Raw genomic sequence first — 7453 nt, forward strand, 5'->3', positions numbered from 1 at the left:
GCTGCCGATGGTACAGGAGAGGTCAGAGGCTGCCGATGGTACAGGAGAGGTCAGAGGCTGCCGATGGTACAGGAGAGGTCAGAGGCTGCCGATGGTACAGGGGAGGTCAGAGGCTGCCGATGGTACAGGGGAGGTCAGAGGCTGCCGATGGTACAGGGGAGGTCAGAGGCTGCCGATGGTACAGGGGAGGTCAGAGGCTGCCGATGGTACAGGGGAGGTCAGAGGCTGCCGATGGTACAGGGGAGGTCAGAGGCTGCCGATGGTACAGGGGAGGTCAGAGGCTGCCGATGGTACAGGGGAGGTCAGAGGCTGCCGATGGTACAGGGGAGGTCAGAGGCTGCCGATGGTACAGGAGAGGTCAGAGGCTGCCGATGGTACAGGAGAGGTCAGAGGCTGCGGATGGTACAGGGGAGGTCAGAGGCTGCGGATGGTACAGGGGAGGTCAGAGGCTGCGGATGGTACAGGGGAGGTCAGAGGCTGCGGATGGTACAGGGGAGGTCAGAGGCTGCGGATGGTACAGGGGAGGTCAGAGGCTGCGGATGGTACAGGGGAGGTCAGAGGCTGCGGATGGTACAGGGGAGGTCAGAGGCTGCGGATGGTACAGGGGAGGTCAGAGGATGCGGATGGTACAGGGGAGGTCAGAGGCTGTGGATGGTACAGGGGAGGTCAGAGGCTACGGATGGTACAGGGGAGGTCAGAGGCTGCGGATGGTACAGGGGAGGTCAGAGGCTGCGGATGGTACAGGGGAGGTCAGAGGCTGCGGATGGTACAGGGGAGGTCAGAGGCTGCGGATGGTACAGGGGAGGTCAGAGGCTGCGGATGGTAGAGGAGAGGTCAGAGGCTGCGGATGGTACAGGGGAGGTCAAAGGCTGCGGATGGTACAGGGGAGGTCAGAGGCTGTGGAGGGGGGATGACAGGAGGTCAGAGGCTGCAGGGGGGTGACAGGAGGTCAGAGGCTGCGGGGGGGTGACAGGAGGTCAGAGGCTGCGGGGGGGGTGACAGGAGGTCAGAGGCTGCAGGGGGGGACAGGAGGTCAGCGGCTGCAGGGGGGGGCAGGAGGTCAGAGGCTGCAGGGGGGGGCAGGAGGTCAGAGGCTGCAGGGGGGGCAGGAGGTCAGAGGCTGCAGGGGGGGCAGGAGGTCAGAGGCTGCAGGGGGGGGACAGGAGGTCAGAGGCTGCAAGGGGGGGACAGGAGGTCAGAGGCTGCAAGGGGGGACAGGTCAGAGGCTGCAGGGGGGGGCAGGAGGTCAGAGGCTGCAGGGGGGGCAGGAGGTCAGAGGCTGCAGTGGGGGCAGGAGGTCAGAGGCTGCAGGAGGTCAGAGGCTGCAGGGGGGGCAGGAGGTCAGAGGCTGCAGGGGGGAGCAGGAGGTCAGAGGCTGCAGGGGGGGGCAGGAGGTCAGAGGCTGCAGGGGGGGCAGGAGGTCAAAGGCTGCAGTGGGGGCAGGAGGTCAGAGGCTGCAGTGGGGGCAGGAGGTCAGAGGCTGCAGGGGGGGCAGGAGGTTAGAGGCTGCAGGGGGGGCAGGAGGTCAGAGGCTGCAGGGGGGGGACAGGAGGTCAGAGGCTGCAGGGGGGGACAGGTCAGAGGCTGCAGGGGGGGCAGGAGGTCAGAGGCTGCAGGGGGGGCAGGAGGTCAGAGGCTGCAGGGGGGGGACAGGAGGTCAGAGGCTGCAAGGGGGGGACAGGAGGTCAGAGGCTGCAAGGGGGGACAGGTCAGAGGCTGCAGGGGGGGCAGGAGGTCAGAGGCTGCAGGGGGGGCAGGAGGTCAGAGGCTGCAGTGGGGGCAGGAGGTCAGAGGCTGCAGGAGGTCAGAGGCTGCAGGGGGGGACAGGAGGTCAGAGGCTGCAGGGGGGAGCAGGAGGTCAGAGGCTGCAGTGGGGGCAGGAGGTCAGAGGCTGCAGGGGGGGGCAGGAGGTCAGAGGCTGCAGGGGGGGCAGGAGGTCAGAGGCTGCAGGGGGGGCAGGAGGTCAGAGGCTGCAGTGGGGGCAGGAGGTCAGAGGCTGCAGGGGGGGCAGGAGGTCAGAGGCTGCGGGGGGGGCAGGAGGTTAGAGGCTGCAGGGGGGCAGGAGGTCAGAGGCTGCAGGGGGGGGACAGGAGGTCAGAGGCTGCAGGGGGGGACAGGTCAGAGGCTGCAGGGGGGGCAGGAGGTCAGAGGCTGCAGGGGGGGGCAGGAGGTCAGAGGCTGCAGGGGGGCAGGAGGTCAGAGGCTGCAGGGGGGCAGGAGGTCAGAGGCTGCAGGGGGGGGCAGGAGGTCAGAGGCTGCAGTGGGGGCAGGAGGTCAGAGGCTGCAGTGGGGGCAGGAGGTCAGAGGCTGCAGGGGGAGTAGGAGGAAGAGGCCACCAGACAAGTACTCACTGCGGTACTTTTAAAAATGGCGCCGCTCGGCGCCATCGTCACTGCGCATGCGCCCGCATTTCCGAGAATTGACGAGTGTGTACGGACTTTCCCGAGCACGGCTAGCTCGGGAAAGCCCGTACACACTTCCGAGAATAGCGCTAGCGCATGCGCAGTTGCATGTCAGCCTGGCGGCCCCGCGGCCATGTTTCTTTCAGGCGCCGCTGCCCTCACAGCGGCACCAGGGGCAGCCAGACAGCCGGCCCACCGGGGGATTTCCCGGTATCCCGGTAGGCCAGTCCGGCCCTGTCGCCTACAGGCGGCTGCTAGACATTGCTCAGTGCCAGGGCTGGGCTCCCTTTGCCTGGGACTATCAGGAAATACCAGCTGACAACCCTGAAATCCTGGCTGAAGAGTCGGCAATGTGGCAGAGCAATAGTGTGCTTTGCCAACCTGCCCCCACAGCTATGGAGGCGGAGGTCTTATGGCGGATGCAGCAAGTGCTGACTGACCTTGATGATCCTGTTTCTGCATGGGATGATCTTGGATGGAGGAATGTGCCTGTCCAGCAGCATGCCAGAGAATCTGCAGTGGAAAATCTGGAGCTTGCCATCCCCAAAGCTGAAGTGCTGACAACAGGGCAGAGCTCTGCTAACCTCTGCCCAGCACTGATAACATCTTCTGGGTTCCATGGACAGGAGATGGTGAACCTCCATCCCCAGACATCAGTTGCAGAGACATGGGATTTGATAGACTTTTCTGCTGAGGAAGAACAACCTGATGAGCCTCCAGCAGAAGAGCTGCTATCAGGGCCAAAGTTCACTGTGTTCTGCCCAGCACCAACAGTGGCTTCGGCCTTCTTGAGAGAAGAGGTAGTCGGCCTTTCTCCCACAACACTGACAGGAACATGTGATTTTCTGCCAGCAGCATCTATGGAGTTAAAACAAACTTCTCCAGCTGAAGATCTGGTAACTGAACAGAGGGTCCAAGACCTCTGTCCCACACTTTTACCAATTCCAGAGACTGGGGATTTAATAGACGTTTCTGTAGAGGAGGAACCACCTGGCAAACCCCCAGCAGAAGTGCTGGCAACCGGACAGAGGGTCCAAGACCTCTGCCCCACACCTGCAGCAATTGTGGAGGCTCAGGCTGAGAAGATGGCAATCACTTCCCAGCAGCAGATACAGGGGGAGAAGGGAGAGGAGGTGTGTGTTGTCCCTCCCCAACAGTTGGCCAGGGTGGAGGAAGTGGGCTTTCCTCCCCAGCAAAGATCCGTGTACCTGGGAGACAGTACCATCGACATGTCGTCCCAGCAGCCAGATGAGGGAATGGAAAAGGAAGCAGCCTGCTCACCTCCCCAATGGCAGCTACACAGTTTGGGAGTGGAGGAAGCCAGCCTCCTGCCCCAACAGTTAGCCGGAGCAGAGGATGCGGAGTCCCCAGCAGAAGTGCTGGCAACAGGGCAGAGTGCTACCAACCTCTGCCCAGCACCAGCAACAACTACAGAGTTCCAGGGAGGTGGGGCAGTCGGCCTCCCTCTCCAACAGTTAGCCGGAACAGATGGTGTGGGGTTTCCAGCAGAAGGGCTGGCAACAGGGCCGAGGACTGCTGGACTCTGCCCTCAACTAACAGAGGATGGATTTCCTGTGAAGGTGGATGGGACTTCAGTCTCCACCTGTATACCCCAGGGATGCTGGGCAGTGGGCCCCGATCCCCAACAGCATGACAGAGTGAGCCCAGACACCCTGTCTTCTCTCCAGCGGCAGAAAGGATTCCAGGGAGAAGAGCCAGTCCAGGCCTCTCCCCAGCGGCAGATATGTTCTCTGAGAGAGGCAGAGGTTGGCTGGGTGAGTAATACTCTGTTTGGAACAATTTGTTTGGGGTACTGTGTGGGTACAGGCAGTAGAGGACTGGAACTATGGACTAACTTCGGAGTCAACCCGTCTGGGGTCTCCTCCTGTGTTAGTCTCCTGCCAAAAGGGGAGAAATGTCACAGACCTAGCCGGGACAGAGGCTGTTGGAGAGGACTGTATGCAAGCCTGTTGCCTTTTGATTATGGGCCCTGGATTTTCAATGGATTCATTCTGTTGGGACACATCCTGTGAGGAGATGCTGGTGTCATCAACCTGTGTTTATGTTAATTGAATGAGCTAATGACATTGTCCTCTATACAATGTAGGAGACGGGACGACTGCCATTGTGTTGATATAACTGTGTGAAGCTCGGTGACCACAAGTCTGGGCGAAAGGTCATGTCTCAGTCACCTAGGCTGTATAAAGGATTAGATAATTAGCTCATGTTAATTAGGTTACGTTTGTATTGTTAGAGTAATCTTCTCCTGTGTATATAAGACTGTATTCTGGTTCTGAATAAAGTCAGTTCTTGGTAGCAACAAGCAAGTGTCGCCTTGTGTTGTGCTCAGAGAGGTTGGGATATCTGTATACAGACTGGGAGGAAGTGGTATATGACGGAAGCACTCAAGCGGACTGTGGGACGTTCCGTGACAACGTGTATACTAGAAAGAGGGGTGGGACCTCTGTGTCCCCTGATGCAATTCAAAAGAAAAGGATTTTACAGGTAAGGTGTTATAAAAATCCTATTTTCTTTAATCGTACATCACGGGACACAGAGCCATAGTAATTACTATGTGGGATGTCCCAGAGCAATGCCAACTGAGGGGAGGGAGACACAACAAAAGTAGGACACCATGAAATCAGAGGACTTATACTGCTGCCTGCAGTACACTGCGCCCAAAGGCGACATCCTCATGTCTTTTTACATCCACCTGATAGAATCTGGTAAATGTATGGATTGAAGACCAAGTTGCGGCCCTGCAGATTTCAGTCATGGTGGCTTGGTGATGCACTGCCCACGAAGCACTAACAGCCCTAGAGGAGTGCGTTTTGATTTGAGAGGGTAGAAACTACCTCTTTAAACCAATAAGCTAAAACGATTACTTGTCAAATTCATTTAGAATAGTAGATTTCCATGCTGCCTGTCCTCTTTTAGGACCTTCAGGCAATACGAACAAAACATCAGTTTTCCAAATCTGAGCAGTCGTCTTTAAGTAGACTGCTCTCACCACATCAAGAGAATGCAGTGATTTTTCTTCCATAGAACAAGGTTCTCAAAAAAATGAAGATAGAACAATATCCTGGTTTAGATAAAAACCTGATACTACCTTCTGTAAAAAGTTAGGATGAGGACGCAATACTACCTTATCCTTGTGAACAATAATAATATGGCTCTTTACAAGAAAAAACAGTCAAAAACAGCCAATTCTGATACCCTTCTTGCAGCAGATATGGTTACCAGAAAAAATAGTTTCCTTTCAAATAGGACCAAGGGAATATGTTGTGTCAGGCCAAAAAAAGGCTGTTTTGTAATGCCGACCAAACTAAATTCAAGTACCAAGGGTTCAGGGGTGACCTAAGCCATGTTACCCCCTGAATAAAGTTACGAACCAAAGAATGCAAAGCAAGTGGTCGTTGAAATAATACCGATAAGGCCGAGACCTGTCCTTAGAAAGAACTCAAGGTCAGCTTTATTTCTCACCCCATCTGCAGAATATCAAGGATTCATCCTTTGACCTATTTCCTGGGGTGCAACCCCTGGTTTCACACCAGGAGAATATGCTTCCCAGACTCCATAATATATAATTATGGAGGCGAGCTCCCTTGCACTAACCAAGATAGAAACCACTGAACCTAACAGCCCACATTTCTTCAGAGTGTGTAGTAGGATGGAATACCGGACCTTGCGAAAGAAGATTTGGCCATGGCGGTAGGGCCCATGGGTTCCTTTCTGCCATCTTTACGATCTCTGCATACCAAGATTGTGGGCCACAAGAATCACCGACTTCCCTTCCTGCTTGATCCTGCGAAGAAGTTGCGGACGCGGGCAGAATAGGAGGCAATGCATAAATCAGTGAGAACCGATTCCACGGGAATAGCAAGGCATCTGTTCCTCATGCTAGCGGATCCTTTGTTTTTGACACAAAGTTGTCGATTTCTTTGTTGAACCTAGACGTAAACAGATCTATGTCTGGGATCCCCATCTTTGACATATTGACAGGAAGATATTGGGGTGAAGGAACCACTCTCCTGGGAACAACTGCTGGCGACTCAAGTAGTCCGCCTGCCAATTTTCTATTCCTAGAATGAAGACTGCCGATAGGCAGAGTACATTGTTTTCTGCCCAAGATAGGATTTGATTCACCTTTCTCTGGGCCGCACAATTTCTTGTTGATTAATTCCTTGGTGATTAATATAGGCCATTGCTGTGGCATTGTCAGATTGAATCCTGACAGGACAATACTGCAAACTGAACGTTCAGGCCCTCAGGACCAAGTGCTCTGCCTGAATTACTAGAATGATAATGGGCAAGGCCATTTCTGATCCGGGCCACTTCTCTTGGACAGTTGCCCCTTCCAGGACTGCTCCCCAACCCAAAAAGAAAGGTTAGCATATGTTGTTACCACTTCCCAGGTAACTGAAGGAAGGCTTTTCCCCTTTGCAGATTTTGGGATATTAACCATAAACTGAGGCTTCGGCGTACCCAGTCTACAGCACCTGGTATTTCCAGGTGGTCCATCCGGGTACAAACCAGGCCCGACCCTGCTTATCCTCCAAGATCAGACGAGATTGGACGCTTTCAGGGTGATGTGGCCTTAGGCTTTGGAGCCAGACACATTGGGAATCTAGAGCTTGAACCCTTTGTTCCAAACTGATAGGATACTGTTTTGCAGCAGTCTTGAATAAAACTGAGCATAAGAAACGGCCTTGAATTTCCCAACAACCTCATTCAAAGTTGAATAGAAGAATTCATCTTGCTTCGACCACCTAAATCAGTTCCTTTATGGCGCTGATCTTTGCCTGGGGCAAGAATACCCTTTTCTGGGTGTACCTATAATCAGACCAAAGTATTTTAGCCTTCTTCATGAATTTAAAGAAGATTTCTCCTAGGTTGAGAATCTGACCTAGATATTCCAGGTAGTTGAATGTGGTGACCATACTTTGGTCTAAGCGGGCTACTGACAGGACTATCAAGAACAGATAGTCCAGGTAAACCATAATCGTTATACCTTGGGCCCTTGATCTGGCTAGAAGAGGGGCCAGAACCTT

General features: G+C 54.8%; 1 pseudogene; it reads right to left on the reverse strand.

Annotated features, from left to right (window-relative positions):
- Positions 1-6889: 6889 nt before the first annotated feature.
- On the reverse strand, positions 6890-7005 carry LOC141107025 (5S ribosomal RNA; annotated as a pseudogene).
- Positions 7006-7453: the final 448 nt, after the last annotated feature.

Source organism: Aquarana catesbeiana, linkage group LG08, assembly GCF_042186555.1.
Source record: "Aquarana catesbeiana isolate 2022-GZ linkage group LG08, ASM4218655v1, whole genome shotgun sequence".
Taxonomy (NCBI): domain Eukaryota; kingdom Metazoa; phylum Chordata; class Amphibia; order Anura; family Ranidae; genus Aquarana; species Aquarana catesbeiana.